Here is an 18,763-nt window from a genome sequence, read left to right as displayed (position 1 = left end):
GTCATATATAATATTTTATGTAATTTTTCATGTTATGTTAAGTCGGTGTGTTTATATTTCAAGGCTCAAATAAAAGGACAGAGTTCACTACTGTCTTTTTTTGGACCACCCAGTAAGAAGAAGCGAAATAAGAGCTGTCAGCAAGAAGAGGATCAGGCATCTGATTCGTCTTTTCATCAACTACCTGCTCCTTACTCTCACTTGAGTGACAGTGCTTCTTCGTCTAGGGCTGAATCTGTTTTCAAACTAGATTTTTCCGCTTTTTGTACTAAAGACGACTCTTGTGTGCCTGACTAATTACTCAGAAACGAACGTGATCCCTGTCATCATCCATCTCTAGCTATGAAATATTTCAAAGAGGGTCCATTTCAGCCGGACAAGTTAAAATTTCCTGTTACGGTTGGTCAGAAATTAGGGCTGAGTGGTACAAAACATATACTTGGCTGGAGTATAGCCCACTAACCGACAAAGTCTACTGTTTCATGTGTCAACTATTTCACCAATTAGAAATGGTATCAACAGCTGAAGATGTTTTTACAGTCACCGGATTTTGCAAGTCGAAGAAGGCTACTACAGCTTTCGAGAACCATCAGAAGAATAGCACCTATATCAGAAACAAAGTGAAATTTGCTTCACGTAAGCAGGCTGAAAAAGATGGAAGCATTGCTGAAAAGGTTAATGATAAATATTCCAAAGACGTTCAAGAAAACAGACTGTACCTACAAGTAGTGTGCTAAACATTGATATTTGGTGGAAGGCAAGCAATTGCCTTAGGAGGTCACGATGAGACCACTGCTTCAAAAAATAAAGGGAATTTTTTGGAGTTGATGGAGCTTCGCAGCAAAGACAGCACATTAATAAAACAATTATTCACTGATCGACACAAAAACTTCAAGTTCACAGATTAAAAATTTCATAATTTACTGCTAACCATTATGGGAGAGCAAATAAAGACTCAAATTACTAATAAAATAAGACAGGCAAAAATATTTGACTTGATTGTTGATGAAACACAAGATTTTTCCAGACTGCAGCAAGTAGCTGTTGTTATAAGATATGTGAACGACAATCTAGAGGTTCATGAATCGTTTGTAGGATTTTACTGTACAGAAAAAACTGTCGGTGAATCGTTAGCAAATCTATTGAAGGATGTTTTAACTTCATTAAATTTGGAAGTACAAAACATACGAGCTCAATTCTACGATGGAGCATCGAATATGCGAGGGCCGTGCAAAGGAGTTGCGGCAAGAATCCAGAAAGAAAACCCTTTGTCAATGTACATTAACTGCAATGCACACATTTTAAATCTCTGCATTGCAATTTGTTGCACAGGGGTTACATCAATAAGGAATACTTTTTCCACTGTACAAACTTTGTACAACTTGTCAGAAAAATCAGGCAAACACCACGCAATTTTTGAAAAAATTCGTAAAAGCGCAACAGTTTTCAGTGGTGGAACAAAAACATTGAAGTCTCTGAGTGACACCAGATGGTCCTGTCGTGTTGAAGCTGTACGTTCATTACTTGACAATTTTGAAACTACATTGTAAATTTGAGCGAAAACGCAGCTACTGATCATACTTTTGGTGGCGAGGCCAGTGCCCTACTTAATGCATGGAAGATTTCAATTTTATGTTTGATCTTTTGTTGTTAAGAAGAGTTCTTTTTCAGTGCAGCATCCTATCTAACTCCCTCCAAAGGGGTAGTGTGAGCTATGAAACAGTAAAACGTGTGGCGAACAGCACTATTGGTGTTTTGCTTTCTTTTAGGACAGATGCCTTTTTCACTCAACTGTTATATCACTGCACTGAGGTAGCCGAACAGTATGGTTTCCAGCCAGCACAGTTACCAAGAAAAGGCATAATACCACGAAAAATAGATGGTGGTAGTGAAACTCCCTTTGAAACTGTGGAACAGTTTTACAAAATTACGACACATTTACCACTTCTTGACATTCTTGTCCAAGAAATACAAGACCGGCTGGATGAAAACAATTTAGATATACTAAATCACCTGAGTAACATTCTAGGTGAAAAAAAAATTAACGCCTCTAGTGTAAATGTTGTTTGCAACTACTACAACCTAGACAAGGAATGCCTCGTGGAAGAACTGCAGTCTTTTTATAAAATGGAAATTATTAAGAACAAGTGCATTGGAGAAAGAGTGGTTGCATCTGCATGTGTAGGAAATAATGTGAAACATATTTTTCCATTTATTTTCAAGTTGTTTCGTTTGTATCTTACCATACCTATGAACTCAGCTTCTTGTGAACGATCCTTTTCATGTTTGAGACTGTTAAAAACATAATGCAGGAATTATTTAGGACAAGAAAGGCTCTCTTCTTTGGCTCTGATAGCCATTGAAAGAGACATAAAAATTGTCATATCGAATGTGATTACTGCTTTTTATTCAAGTCGAAAGCGAAGATTACATTTTCAGTTAATGAGAAAAAGTAGAAAAACTTAAATGAAATTGTGTGTTATTTACAGTAAAATGACTACATTTTTTGTTATTTATGTCACTGTACTATATTTTCTGTAAGAAAAATACTTCGCATTAATAAGACTACATATATTAAAATGGGAGTCAGTGTTGAAATCATGTTTTTTTATTGAGATTTAATCCCTATCTTTTCCCTACAGAAACTTCTACATTAATGCGGCCGAAAACTGCTTAAATAGCAACATTTTGCACTTTGAATTCAAAATTTTTCCGCGGGAGAGCCCCCGGACCACCCGCTTTATTCACTGGGTTGGTGTTACTTCATTTTCACGTTGCCCCCCCAACAAAAATGCTGAAATCCCGCCCCTGCCAAACAGTACATTTTAAAAGCAATACAAATAGTCCAAGTATTTTCGGACCACTGGACCAGGTCATGTAAAATGTCAGACGTATAGGCCAGACATTTCCGAAACACAACAGCTTCTTAGTCGATAGCTAATAAAATATATTTTAAGCAGTCAAGACAAATTCTTGAATTTTCAGCCTTAAATTATCGATAAAATCCATTACAATCAATAAGACTAATGGATCATGTTTTATGCTTAAAAAAGGAGTAAGTATCCGTGATAAATTTTGTATTAAGATCAAAATATTTTAAACCGGTAAACATTCAGAGCTGCTACAGATTTGACTAAGCATATTTAACGAAAATACACGCATTCATTGAAAGTAAACAACACAAAATACACACAGTACACACACTAACCACACAGTACACACACTGCACACACAGTACACAAACAGTACACAAACACTGGCTACACACTGGACACACAGTAAACACACTGGACACACTAGATACACAGTACACACTAGATACACAGTACACACTGGACACACAGTACACACTGGACACACAGTACACATACAGTACACACAATGGACAGCAGAAACAAAAATGTCGGTATCCAAAATGGCAGACTCCAGCAGACCAGTAAAAACCTAGAAGTCGGACATGTCGTCATCCAAAATGGCTGCCTCCAGCAGACGAAAACAAGCTGACGGACATGATGTAAGAATAAAAAAAATTGACTGTGAAATCATATCCAAGATGGCGAACATGTAATTAGAATTCAAGTTGGTGACTGTAACGGAAATTTCAATGGTGACGTCATAATTCAAAAAGACGGAATGTTCGAGAAAACAAAATGGCAGCGATGACGTCATCATAGATGGTGGATCCAAGATAGCCGCCGGGGTCAAGGTCATCCAAGATAGCCGCCGTGACCATCGGAGATGTAGGTTCCAAGGCCGAAGCCGCCACTACAACACCACATCCTGAAGCCTGTCCCCGGACATATATTTACACACTACTCATTTTCCTTAATCAATATAAGCAAATAAAAAAAATTGAAAATTAAAACAGATAATAAAAAGTAAAAAATCACAAAAAATAAAAAAAAAAAACTTTCTTCCAGCTTGTTGAACTCTCATTTTTTCAGAAAATATAGAATTCTAGCATAAACCAGATTTTTTGAGGTTTTTTGTAATTTTATTTTTTAATTTTTTATTTCAATTTTTCCATATTTTACATATATTTTAATGTTTTTTATTTTTGTTCTCTTATTTGCTGATATTGATTACATGAATTGGAACTACTTGTGACAAGATTTTTGCAAGAAATAAAATAACTCTCGGTGCTGAATGGATTTATTATAGCACTTTGGAGCCATGTATCGTTAGTCTCGTAGTCTCGTCGCCTTGTAGTCTCGTAGCCTTGTGGTCTCGTAGCCTTGTAGTCTCGTAGCCACGTAGCCTTGTGTTCTGGTAGCTTCGTTGTCCTGTAGCCTCGCAGGCTGGTAACCTTGTAGTCTGGCAGCTTCGTAGTCTCTTAGTTGCGTAGTCATGATGCCACGAAGCCTTGTAGATTTGTAGCTACGTAACCAAGAAACCTTGAATTCTTATAGCCAAATGTCACTGGAGCAGTTGGAGCCAAAGACAATTGGAGCCGAAGACAGATGCAGCAATTGAGGTCTCGTAGACTTGTAGCTTCGTAGCCAAGTTGCTTTGTAGACATGTTATCAAATTTAGGCTAGATTTCAGACCCACGTTATTGTGTTTAATGTATTGGAATTAGAATTTACTGCTTTCCACTCCACATTGATGGGTCATCTGTAATTAAATATTTTAAGTTATTTGGTGATGTTAATGGATGTGTGTGATCTAGTATCATGTCAACGTGAAGTAGTATCATACGGGTTCATAAATTTACCACATTTAAATTCATCATAGTTTATTAAGTAATATTATAAGGAGATAAGACAAAAAAATGATAACTTTGATAACTCTAAATTTTATACAAATTTTACTAGCACACGACGACCCATTGATACCTATATCTAATTCCAGTAATGTTCAGGGTTAAATTGAATTTCATGAGCCTCTAGCTAATAAATAAGTTATTCGTAAGAAAATAATCCGGCTGAGTTCAGGGGAGGGCAGTTGAAACCCCGTTCTTCTTGGACCACTGATCTCGTCCTCAGCTTTCCAGGATATACGAGCAGTCTAACTGTGAAAGAAAGTCTAAACTACGATCCAGTAGCAATACTGATGATGACACTACTGTTGACGCCATTCCGGGTGTGCTGAAAAATCTTTAGATTGGGCAGGTCTCACCAGCGCAGACAGGAACTGCAGCATGAAGATGATCGGAAGTCTTGCAAGGACGGATATTCGCCCGACGCGGTAGTAAAATTAATTACGAAATGCGACTCCCTATAGTCTGCATGACGAAGAATCAGACTTCCTTCACTTAAGATTTGCAAAAATAACTAATTACGCGGTAGCCACGTATCTTCTTGTCCTCTGCGCGCAATTCCCGAACCCAGGAACTGTCACACGCACAGAGAACGTCCATTCGCTCCGCAGTTCAAAACTTAAGTCCCTCGTTCCTCCTGAAAATGCCGACCAGCGAGCATCTCAGCTAGGAAGAATAATTAAACAACCTCTTTTCTTACCTGGCGAGAATTCAATACTCGAAGACCATATCTAACAGTATCTACATGATGCGAAGTCAGTAATAAACGGAACAATACATCTCAAATAAATGTTCAACAAAGAAGAATAACATCCCAAATATCAATGTCAACTGATGAACTATGGAATATCTCTGGGTCGTCGCACCATGTACAATTTAGCATTTACATACATTACATAAAAATGTATAGTTACTCTTACTTAGATCACAAAATACAAAGCTAAGATACAACAGTAATTATACACATGTAAACATGTCCAAATGTTTACAGAGCCGCTTCAAGAAAATTTTAATATTTATGACATAACATTATTGTAAATTTTCTTAACTCATACCTTCTTGAAAGAAAGAAAAACATTTGATTACTCTTAAAATTGATAATTGACAAACATTGACAATATTATGCAATTTGTTTGATGTCAGTCTCTTACATTTTAGAATGTTTTCTAAGCAATCGTGCTTGATTGTAATGTTTGTGGTATTACACATAAAATTACAATTGACATTATCACATATTACTACCCTTATAACATAACATGACTTATGTTTATGGAGATGATAAACAAAGATGCAAATTTTTTTTCAACATCAATTGACAACATGAATCATACATAATACTTTTGTATACAACTGTACCAAGAATAAAATTGATTTGTTATTTAATACTGTTATAGTCTGTTCGGACGTACTTGTTCGCTGAAAAAATCACATAATTTACAAAAAGTCGATAAGTCTTAACAGATGAAGTTGGTACTTATATGAGTGTAGATCGAAGCACTGTGACCTTAATCACTCTCTAGCGAATTACCATCGAAGTAGCATATCGTATACCAACGATCGTTTTCGCGCACTTCACTCCCTAATGAGGCTGTATTAATTAATGTTAATGTTCACCTATTTCAATGGGTGTCGGTGTAGGTTAATTTGACAATTCCCTATCATTAACCGTTTCTCTTGTCATCTAAGTTTTAAAATTTCATAACATTGCGTCTACACTAAAGTTTGCATGACTAATTTATGTAATATGAATAAAACAACAAATTCATTAAGAACTATGCTCTCTTATATTTACAGTCCTACTATATGTATAGGTTGTTTCTAAACAAATTGAAACCACATTTTATTTTATTATTTTAAGTATTCCTTATGACTGCATATTAGATAAAGAAAATCAGTTAGTAATTATTTTACCAATAACAATTTCCTATTTTTGTATGACAAGGCGTGCGAAAAATGAAAATCACACTTAAATACCAATAAATGCAACAGCATTCAAGTTCTTGATTTGTATGTAATATGTCGTGTTGTGTAATGAAAACATGAATAAGGTAAGAAGAAGAGAAAAAAAACGCGATAGAATAAACAGGAGCATGGAGAAGGACATCATACAGATTAGGATAATCTCTTTCATCAATAGAAGTCGTAAACAAATAGAAATCAATATTTTCGCTTTCATTGTTTTGGAGTATATGTTTGAACGAGTGTATAAGGACAACTCTAACAAGTATAAATGAGAGAATAGCGACTAACTCATGGACAAGCAATATACGAGGAGTGCTAGTGGGAAATAATCTCGAGGTACTCATTCCATTGACAGCTAGCAGTTGTTCTTCGTTTGTGGGCCAGCTCTTTAGTTAAATTAGACTTGCAGCAATATCAGTTTCATGGTAGATATCTTGTCCGCTGTGAATTAGGCAATTGGCAGAAAAAAAACAAAATTTCGAATCTTCCATAAAATTCTTCATGAAAAAAAAAAATGTGGCATCGCGCAACACTTAACATTGAAGCTAATCACGTCACACTACCCCATTTAGGTGTGGGCAACTAAAATCGACGTAATGCAATCACTGCACGAGATGTCCGCACTGGCCTGCATTGCTCAGTGGACAAAAATAATAACGTCGACAGCGCGGTGCGCCAAGATGTCCTCACTGGTTTCTATTATCCAGTGAACACAAACAAAATAGCCGCTTCCAATGTTTAATCACTTCAGAGATGCAACATACATTTATCCATTCGAAATGCAAATATAATTAATGATCAAATAAACAATTCTGCTTCACCCCTTTCTTCACTTCAAACATAACTACCACCTTGAAACAAACATTCAACGATGTTATAAGTTACTACAATTCATACTGTTTGTACCGTCTCAGCTGTGTTAAATTGTAATTTCCAATCACTTCCTCGCTGTCCAAAGCCTTCAAGGTGTAACAGTTCTCGTTGATTATGTCGCTCACTCTAAATGGTCCTTCATAAAGGAGAAACAGTTTCTTGGTAACTTGTTGCCATAAATTACTAATAGGATTTGACTTTTTCAGAACGAGATCTCCAATATTAAGTTTGTCATTGCGTGTTCTCTTCTGTCCCCTTCTACGAAGTTCCGCGGCGAGGTGAAGGCGCGCTCTGACGAACTCCTCCAAGTGCTCTCGCGTTTCTTCTTGCTTATTTGCGTCCTCTTCATTGTCTTCCTTATTCTTGTCAATTATAGGTAATAAAAGTGTGGGTAAGGCCTCCGAACGTTCGTGTGACAAAATTTCATGGGGGGTTAATCCAGTCGAAGAATGCACGGTGTGGTTGAGTATGCATTCTACCAACTGTAAATGATTGCGCCAGCTTTGTTGTGCGTTATGACAAAATGTCCTTAACATGTTGCCTAAGTTACGCATCTGTCTTTCCACAGGATTAGATTGTGGATGACGTACCGAAGAAGTTGTAGGTGAGATGCCCAAATTACGTATACCTTGTTGCCATACGTTGCTAGTGAATTGAGTGCCTTTATCTGTTAACACACATTCTGGTTTAGCTACTTGCGAGATAAACAGTTTCATTTTCGTGAAAACGGTCTTCGCATCGGCTTTAACGATGGCATAGAGTTTTGTGTACTTGGAGAAAATATCCATGAATACAATAACATATTTAACTCCGGTTTTTTATGTAGGTAATGGTCCGAATAGATCGATGGATACAAGCTGCAATGGCCTGTCTGGCAAAATGGGCTGATATTCGCCTTCCATGTTCTCTTGAGGATGTTTTGCCTTTTGGCATAAGTCACAACTAGTCACAAGTTGTCGCACAGTTTTCTGCAGGTAGATACAAAATAATTGCCGACGCAGAGCTTCGTATAGCTCTCCAGAACCAATATGTCCTAAGATACGATGCATTTCTAAAATTAATTTAGCTATAACTGCGGTAGGTATTAGCCGGTTTCCAACGATCCTCCATAGGTGACTTAGGAATAGTGTATCGGAATAAAATTCCTTTTTCGGACAAGCTGTATATCCTATGAAGTTTATGATGCGTAGGTAAGTCTTGTAATTTTTGTCGGATATCCTTACAGAATTTGTCGTCGTTTTGCTTAGTTTTCAAATTTGCGAAAACTTCTAATAGCGTTGCATTATTCTTCAAATTATCAGTAATTAATTTAGCCACCCAAAATTCTTTTAAATTATTAGCTTGATGTGTAGGCTCGTCTGATAAATCAGGAACTCTACTTAGATAATCTGCAGCCAGATTTTCTTGACCTCGGACATGACGTATTTCGATATCGTATTTTTGAAGTAGTAGGCACCATCTTGTAAGTCGTGAACCAAATGTTTTTCCGGTTCGTAGACAAATCAAGGCTTGATGATCTGTCATTAATTTGATATTTTCACCCAAAAGTAGATCTCGGAATTTTTGTAGTGCCCAAATTATGGCTAATGCTTCCTTTTCGGTGACGGTGTAGTTCCGTTCTGCAACGTTCATCGTCCGACTTGCCATCGCGACGGTCTTCTCGTTTCCTTCGTCGTCTCTTTGAGCTAGTTTGACTCCCAGCGCGTAAGCTGATGCATCGGTGTACACAAGAAACGATCGTCCTTGTACAGGGTGGTGAATCACATGTTCGGTAAGGAAAATGTTTTTCAACCCTTCAAACGACTGCTGCTCCGATTCCGTCCAATTCCATGACTTATCCTTTCTCAATAGCTCAAACAGTGGTATAGCTACTCTTGCAACCTGGTCTGAGTAATTACGGTAAAATCCCACGACTCCCAAAAATGCTCGAAGTTGTTTCACATTTTTCGGAATGGGGAAATTTGTAATAGCGCTTAGCTTGTCCGGCGCTGTACGTATGCCAGTAGGGGTAAGAATATGTCCAAGGAATGGCAATTCCTCTCTACCAAATACGGATTTACGTAATTTCTCTGTCATTCCAGCAGACTGTAGTTTTGACATTACTAGATGAATGTGCTGCAGATGTTCCTCGAATGTAGATGAAGTAATCAGGATATCGTCTACGTAAGCACGGGCAAACTTTTTGCACTCGGAACCCAAAGTTGCGTCTAAGCACCTGGTAAACTCTGCTACGGCGTTACAGAGTCCAAACGGCATTACTCTGAAAACATACTGTTGGTTCCGAAATAAAAATGCAGTATATTGCTGTGATTCAGATTTCAGAGGTATTTGCCAGTAGCCGGCCGAAAGATCTAGGGTTGTTAAAAATTTTACTCCCTGATATAGCCTCAAAATATCGCAAGTGTTTTGCGGGCTTTCTCGGTCTTTCACTGTAATTCGGTTAAGTTCACGGGCGTCTAAACATAATCTTACGCTGCCGTCTTTCTTTCTGACGCAAACCATAGGATTAGCGTAAGGACTGCCCTCGCGACTAACTACTTTCCACTCCAGCATCAGGTTTAAATACTCTTCGGCTTCTTTCAAAAATTTGTTGGGAATGGGATACGATTTACGATGGAAGGTTCTCCATCTTTCACAATAATCTTTGCCTCATATAGGTTGTTAAATCCTGGTTTATCTGAAAATACTGTATTGTGATATGACAGTACATTAAACAATGCTTGTTTCTGTATATCTTGAATTACTTTCACCTCTAAAACGGACTGTATTAAATCTTCAGAAGTAGCATACCGTGATTTACTGTCCGGTGTACTGGATGCTTGAAGTAAACATATTTCTCGTTGTAACATGCCTACTAATTTGTCAGCTATCTGCCAACTAGTCGTTGTAGCCGGTATTGCGGAATCATTTGGTGTAATTAACCATCCACCGAAGTCCAAAATTATGCCATACTTTGACAGATAATCCGTCCCTAAAATCAAAGGCTTGGCTAGACCTTTTACGATTAATACCAACATCAACTTGACTTGGCCTAAACCTTCAATGGTAATCATAGCTTGTTGGTTTACCACGGGACTTGCTCGTGACGTCACACCATAAATCTTGAGACTAGGCACCGGTAGAATAGGCAGTTTTACGCCTGTTTTCTCTATGGCGAACACGAGATTATTACTAATACAACTTATCTCTGCTCCACTATCTAATAAAGTAGCTACAGGCATCCCACAAATACGTAAATAAATTTCTGGGCAGAATGCTGCGTTACTGGTTAATTCTATTTCATCCTCATGAGTAAGGAATTCACGCTCGTTTTCGTGCATAACAATAGTGTACAAATTTTTATTAAATTTCGACTGGATTACCCCTTTGTCAACAGTTGCGATCGGCGATCGGGGACTACCATCACCGATGCTTACTGGTTTAAAGATGTCTCAGGATTCGTCGCAACAAAATAAGTGTTCTGCTGTGCGACGTTGCTGCGTATTGGTTCAATACCTTGACTATTCGAATAGAAAAAAGTTGGGTTGACAGGTTCTTGTCTCTGGAAGTACCCGGGTTGCTGTAACGATGGCGATGGATGATTTTTGCGGAATGAAGGCAATGATGTTGAACTGGCAACGTTGCAAGCTGCGGTGCTTTGCAGTTGGGTAACTTGCAACTGACCCGAGGGATTTCTTTCAGGTGGCAGTCGGTTCCGCGGACTTTGAGAATTCTTACCATAATGTGACTCGCCATGATCATCATAATACTGCGGGGTTTGCAGCTTAGACCGAATGTAGTCTTGCTTAAAATTCCTTGGCGCGTGTCTGCATTCTCCTTGTCGCGGCGACCTGGGAGGCCGTTGAGGCCAAGATGACGGAGTCCTATCGGGTCCCCTAACATCTTCTTCCCGACGTGGTGTAGTCTGATCCCTATTACTGTTATACCTGTTTTGCCAAGCATTCGGATACGGTTGTTTATCAGCACCTTTACGTCGCCAATTGCTACGATAGTTATCATTGGTTCCGTTGTCGTGGTACCACTGCTTTTGTCTGTGATTTGTTTTGTTTTGACGCCAAATTAATGTGTTTGCCTGTGGTGTACGATGTATATTCGTATTATTCGTGTTGTAATTTCGTCGTACCCACGGTTGGTACAATGGCGGCTGCTTGTTTGGCGGCTGTCGCTCTCCTTCCTCTCGAACATTCGTGTTGGCACGGCTTTGCCTGTCCAAACGATCGTAGGCTAGAAGTTGCTCACGAAAATCAGATATATTTTCAAAGTTTCTGCCGGAAAGATGCAGCTGATAACGCATTGGCAACTGTCCCAAAATCAAACCTATAAATTCTTCGTCATTCATAACAATGTCCAAGTAACGCGTTCGCTCGAACATGTCACTAAGATGCGCCTCTAATGACCGGCCACGTTTTGGATCGAATTTTTCGCTATGCAGCTGCGCGCGAAGGTTCCCTTGTATTTTCATACTCCAGTGTTGGCGTAGGAATAGTTGGCAAAACTCATTGTACGATTCTGTGCTGCCTTGGTGAACCTCCCACCAGTAGTACGCAGTACTTTTCAAGCACGAACTGAAACAACGCATTTTCTCCGATTCTGTAAGGTTAAATCGGTTAGCATATTCGTCTAATGATTTTAGAAATTTACGAGGGTTTTCATTCGTTTTTGCAGAAAAATTGGGCATTTCTTCGGCCCAATGACGCGCAGGATGATTAATCGTAGTGGCGAAATCTAAAACTAATATCGCCTGTCCGTTTGCCGTAGTTTTTGTAGCGTCAGTCGTGCTTGCCGACTGGTTGTCTGTACGCAACGGCGAAACCGGAACGTGATGATCAGGTGGTTGTGTTGACGACGATTCCAATAAACATGCGTTAGTATCGTGCAGAGGAATCCTGTGTACGCAACTCTCCAAACTTTTGATTTTATTATTTATAGTTTTAAGTTCCTGTGTAGTGTCGGTCTCGTGTTGCTGTAGCATTTGCGAGAAATGTTCTTCCATGCCAGTCGTGGTTTGTGTAATTGTTTCCTCTGTTACCCGCCTAGATGTGTCTTGGCACATGGTTTCAGTATTCTCTATGGATTGCTGCATGCATTGCATCTGAACTTCGACAGAAGTAAATTTAGCGGTGACTGAATCGCGAAAATTTTGTGCTTCTTCGCGTACATTATGTATTTGTGCAGTGACGTGTTGCGTAAATTCAGAGATCTTATAGTCTACTCTCGCTAATACCTCCGTTTGCATTTTATTTAGGTTTTCGGTTATTTTTGTGCTTTTTTCTGCCGCTTCAGCTCTTTGACGTGCTAATTCCTCTGAAATAGTTTTATTTTGTTCGGTCTGTTGTCGTGACAACTCCGCCGCTTCAGCTCTTTGACGTGCTAATTCCTCTGAAATAGTTTTATTTTGTTCGGTCTGTTGTCGTGACAACTCCGCCGCTTCAGCTCTTTGACGTGCTAATTCCTCTGAAATACTGTTTGTCTGCAATGTTAGTGACGCGTTTAGCTGAGTAGAAAGTGTGTTAAAAGCACGCATGAAATCATCCATCGTGGTAAAATTTGTTCCCGTCTGTGATGTGTTTTCTACTGCACTAACCGGGTTTTCTTTCTCTTTGTAAAATGGAATTTGTTCTGGGGAATCGATGGCGCTTGCTTGCCCAGTTACTTTATTACTTTGATTATCAGCCAAGTAACACCTAACGGGTGATAAAACCTCACTGTATGAACTATCACGATTTTCTGCTGAATTATGCTCACATTCCTCGGTGTCGTTTGCGGCTTTGCTTCTGTGGCGTAGTAAGTATGTACCTTCGTCACCTGACATAGCACCTTCCTCGATGTAGGGACAAGGTAAATGGGAGAAGAAGAAAGTTATTAAACAAAATGGCTACCACCTATCCTGAAAATAGCTTAGGACAATCGAGGCCCCGTAGTTGTGCGCCATCTATCAAATTTAGGCTAAATTTCAGACCCACATTATTGTGTTTAATGTATTGGAATTAGAATTTACTGCTTTCCACTCCACATTGATGGGTCATCTGTAATTAAATATTTTAAGTTATTTGGTGATGTTAATGGATGTGTGTGATCTAGTATCAGGTCAACGTGAAGTAGTATCATACGGGTTCATAAATTTACCACATTTAAATTCATCATAGTTTATTAAGTAATATTATAAGGAGATAAGACAAAAAAAATGATAACTTTGATAACTCTAAATTTTATACAAATTTTACTAGCACGCGACGACCCATTGATACCTATATCTAATTCCAGTAATGTTCAGGGTAAAATTGAATTTCATGAGTCTCTAGCTAATAAATAAGTTATTCGTAAGAAAATAATCCGGCTGAGTTCAGGGGAGGGCAGTTGAAACCCCGTTCTTCTTGGACCACTGATCTCGTCCTCAGCTTTCCAGGATATACGAGCAGTCTTGCTGTGAAAGAAAGTCTAAACTACGATCCAGTAGCAATACTGATGATGACAGCTACTGTTGACGCCATTCCGGGTGTGCTGAAAAATCTTTAGATTGGGCAGGTCTCACCAACGCAGACAGGAACTGCAGCATGAAGATGATCGGAAGTCTTGCAAGGACGGATATTCGCCCGACGCGGTAGTAAAATTAATTACGAAATGCGACTCCCTTTAGTCTGCATGACGAAGAATCAGACTTCCTTCACTTAAGATTTGCAAAAATAACTAATTACGCGTTAGCCACGTATATTCTTGTCCTCTGCGCGCAATTCCCGAACCTAGGAACTGTCACACGCACAGAGAACGTCCATTCGCTCCGCAGTTCAAAACTTAAGTCCCTCGTTCCTCCTGAAAATGCCGACCAGCGAGCATCTCAGCTAGGAAGAATAATTAAACAACCTTTTTTCTTACCTGGCGAGAATTCAATACTCGAAGACCATATCTAACAGTATCTACATGATGCGAAGTCAGTAATAAACGGAACAATACATCTCAAATAAATGTTCAACAAAGAAGAATAACATCCCAAATATCAATGTCAACTGATGAACTATGGAATATCTTTGGGTCGTCGCACCATGTACAATTTAGCATTTACATACATTACATAAAAATGTATAGTTACTCTTACTTAGATCACAAAATACAAAGCTAAGATACAACAATAATTATAAACATGTAAACATGTCCAAATGTTTACAATGTAGCCAAATGTTGTTGGTATAGTTCAGGACTACCATAGATTGGAGATAATTTCCTACTGATGAAATGCATGTGCTTTGCGTTTAATTTGCGTAGACAAGAATGTAGTTTCATAACCTACTGATGGGACAGTGTCATTTTGATGAGAACGTATTTTACAAAGTTGAATTTTCGTCCAAATGTGCGTTTTTTTTTTTGTTAAATGTCATTCCAATTTTTGCCTCTGCTTCCAAATGGGCTTCCAAATTCGCTTATTTTTATCGAATATGCTTATGGCCAAGTTAGATTAAAAATGGGATTGAAATCAGTTGGAGCCAAATGTAGATGGAGCAGTTTGAGCACCTATAGCTATTGGAGCACTTGGCACAATTGGAGCTGTTGAAGATGTTGGAACAATTGGAGCACTTGAAGCTTTGGACTTGAAGCTTTGGACTTGGAGCTTTGGACTTGGAGCTTTGGAGCAGATGAAGCTTTAGAGCACTTGGAGAAACTGGAGCAGTTGGAGCTGTGTGAGCAATTGGAGCATTGGAGCTCTTGGAGCAATTGGAGCATTGGAGCTCTTGGAGCAATTTAAGATTCGAATCTCTTGGTGCATTGGGGCTCTGAGCAATTGGACCCCTTGGATCTCTTGGTGCAGTTGGAGCCTACCTTATACTGTCGAGATCGTAATCCTGTGACGAGTTCATATCACACCAAATCGAATTTTCGTCCAAATGTGGTTCCTTATTGTCAAGTACATATCCTGAGCATATATTGCATGTTCTTTGCATATTCTGTGTGTGTACTGTGTGGTCAGTGTGTGTACTGTGTGTACTATGTGTATTGTGTGATGTTTACTTTTGTTGAATGGGTGTCATTTCTTTAAATGTGCGTAGTGAAATCTATACTAGCTCTGAATATATAATGGTTCAAAACCTCTTGGCCTTGAAACTTTCATCAGGGTTTCTTGGTCCTTTAGTAAGCATAAAACATTTTCCGTTAGTCTTAATGCTTTTAATTGATTTTATTGATAATTTAAGAATGAAAATTCAAAAATTGTTTTGACTGCTTGAAATATGTTGTATTAGCTATCGACGAAGAAGGTGTTATGGTTTGTAAATGTCTGGCCTATACGTCGGACATATTTCATTATCTGGTCTCATGGTCCGAAAACACTTGGCCCATAAATATAGCCTTGTACATAAATTGGTTGGAAAGTATTTCATGCATCGAAAAAATAGACTTCTGCGTTAAGCAGCGCGACAACAAATTTAATTCTTTGGACAGTTATCTTGTTTAGAATTGTTTTTCGAAGAGTGAATTTTTAATAAACTCCATATAAAGTAATGGGAAAAGAATTTTAATTTAATTTATGCTTTAGTAACTCTTATTTCTGGCATATAATCAAACCACGAACCAAAATATACTTCGTTAATTTTTATTTTAAAAAGTGATTTTTTGGTGAACTTTAGAATTTTTTTCCAAACTTATACGTCAATAAATACAAATTTCCAAGATGGCGGTCATATAGGCTTACTGGGGGCTTGTGTATGAGGAACTTAAGCCCTTATAAGGATTTTGCACATAATAAAAAAAATTATTTTTTGTTTAAAATATTTATTTTGTATTTTCCAAGGATCGAACCAAGGACAGAAATCCATCAATTCAATAGTAAATTACTGCGTTGTTATTAAATGATTTTTGGTATGGTTCCCAAATTTATAGGTTAACTATTACGAAATTACAAAATTGGAATTCAATATTTCATCATCAGTTAAATAGAAGCTGTAGTAGTGAAATTAAAAATTTTTTTAGGACTTTCCACCTTATTTATTGAAATTACTTTTTTTTTACATTGTAACGTGTGTACCTGCGTACACTTGCAAAGTATTGTACCCTTGACTTTTCACGGCATACCACCCACACAACAGTGAGCTGGCCAGGATTCCCCCGAATAGATGAGACTATTCTTCTTCCAGCTCGTCAGGGAAGCTGGCGAGTATAAAAGGGCATGCGCCAATTCTGTCGATGAGCAGAACAACTGGGACTTCACCAAGGCAGGCTGCCTCGCTGCCCGGACACCGAGAGCCGCCTTCGTGAACGTCGTAGCGTAGTTAGGGAACTTGTGCGTATAGCTGTAGTAGGGTGTCGCTGGGCGCAAACTCCAATCGCCGTGCCCGTCGAGCTCACGTCGTCTCCGCTGGGTGGCAGCTTCGGCCGCGCGCCGTGCTGCCGCCTATCGTGCTGCTGCTCAACTACTTCACCCTCGCTGGCATCCTGGATCTACGACTGCTGTTTTGCTGTTCCTATGCGGATCGTCTCTGCTTCTCGCTGTTTTCGCTGTTTGTCTGTGTGGTGTGCCAGTACTTTTGCTGTTTGCGATGTCACTTGCGCTTCGTCTTTTCGTTTTTGTTGGTTTTCCGCTTTGACTCCGATTTTTCGTCGCTGATGTCATTCTCCTCCTGCTGCTACTTCTACAGGCGAGTTAGTGTGTTCTGTATGTTACTATCTAGGTGCTGCTTACTTTCGCCTCACTTGTACAGTCCCTTGTTGCTTAGTGTCGTATGGTTTCTTTTCTTTTGCTGTGCATTGTGCTGCCTGTGCTTTTCTTATGTTGCGAGTTTGTATAATTTTTCTGTTCTGTTGATCGCTGCTTTTGTTTCGTGCTCCTGTTTTTGCTGTATGTTCTGCGCTGGGTCCTGTTGTGGTCTCTTGTGTTTTGCTCTATTGTGTCTGTTGCTGATTGCATTTTCTTTCGCCTGCTTTCTGTGCCACCTATTGCTGTTCGCTATTTTCGGCTGTGTTTTGTGCTTCAACTATGGCTGATAGCCCATTACGGAGGCAACTGCAAGCTGCTCATCCGGCCGAGTCCATCCCGGACTCTGCACCGTCCTTTTTGCTGCCCACAAGCAATCAATTTGCGGCACTTGCTGACGATGCTGCTAGTCCAGGCTCCGATGCTAGGTCTGTGAAGTCCGCCGCTGCGTGCCGCGGGAGAGGACAGAGGCGTCCTCAGGCGCCCTCCACCACCGACCAGTTCGATGCGGCTGGCTGTGGCCGCGTTCCCACTCGCCTGATGTCGCTGCAGCCGCCGTCGCGGTCTCAATCCAGCCGCACGTCGTGCAGCTCGCCTGAATTTTCCCATGCAGCTTCCTCGTCGTCCCTGGATGAATCGGATGGTGCTGCCCTTTCCCAGGGGGCGAAGAGTGCTGCCCCTTGCCCGCATCACGTCTCCGTGTCGCCATCTTCTGCAGCAGGGAACCTGCCAGTGCTGGCCTCGTCGCCCACGACTACACTGACAACGAGCACTTACACGACCACTGTCTGCTCCACGCCCATGTCTGCTGCTGCGTCTATCTCTCAGCCATCCACCAGGTCCTCTACTGTTTCCGATCAGTCTCCTTTCCTGTCGCAGATGTCTGTGTCGCTCTCGGCGACTGCTCCGCACCCTTCTGCCGAGTCGCACTGCCTCCCTGACCCGAGTCTCTCTTACCTATGCCAGTCGGCCACCCCTTTCCTTCTACCCTCTTCGCCCCTAGATGATTTTGTCTCTGCCTCGCCTGCTGGTCTTGCTGTTCCGGCTGCTGTGCCGCTTGGTGTTGTGCTGCCCCGACCTGAGGCAGCTTCGACTACGATGTCTTCGCTGCCTGACCTCTCCTCTGCTGCGGCGCTCTCTCCATTGCCACTGCCACCTACACAACAGGTTGGCGCTGTTATGGGCCCCCCCGCGCCAACTGCTTACCGCTACACCAACTCATTGGTCCAGCTGCCTAATCCTGACCACATGGATGAGGCCGAAGGGCGGCTTGGCAAACGCCCAGGCCCGACAGCTTGGTGTGACGACTCCGTCGACTGGACTGCCTCTCAACCCAAGCACCAGCGTGCCAAGTCTTCCCGCGCAGCTCGGGTGCCTGCTCGTTCGTTTGCTGGGGCCCCTGAGGCCAGAAGACGTGACATCACGCCGGCGCGTTCCGAATCTCCTGCTTCTCGTCGACCGTCGGCCAGTCCTGCTGGGACCCGTTCCAC

The 18,763-nt window shown here is 40.3% G+C and overlaps 1 protein-coding gene across 1 annotated transcript in view; it reads left to right on the top strand.

Annotated features, from left to right (window-relative positions):
* LOC134529262 (WSCD family member AAEL009094) overlaps window positions 1-18,763 on the top strand; it is a 489,539-nt gene that overhangs the window by 456,315 nt on the left and 14,461 nt on the right. The window lies entirely within an intron of this gene.

The sequence above is a fragment of the Bacillus rossius genome, chromosome 2 (genome assembly GCF_032445375.1).
Source record: "Bacillus rossius redtenbacheri isolate Brsri chromosome 2, Brsri_v3, whole genome shotgun sequence".
Lineage (NCBI taxonomy): Eukaryota > Metazoa > Arthropoda > Insecta > Phasmatodea > Bacillidae > Bacillus > Bacillus rossius.
Note: the sequence above shows the minus strand (reverse complement) of the source record. Positions and strands in the feature narration are given on the sequence as shown.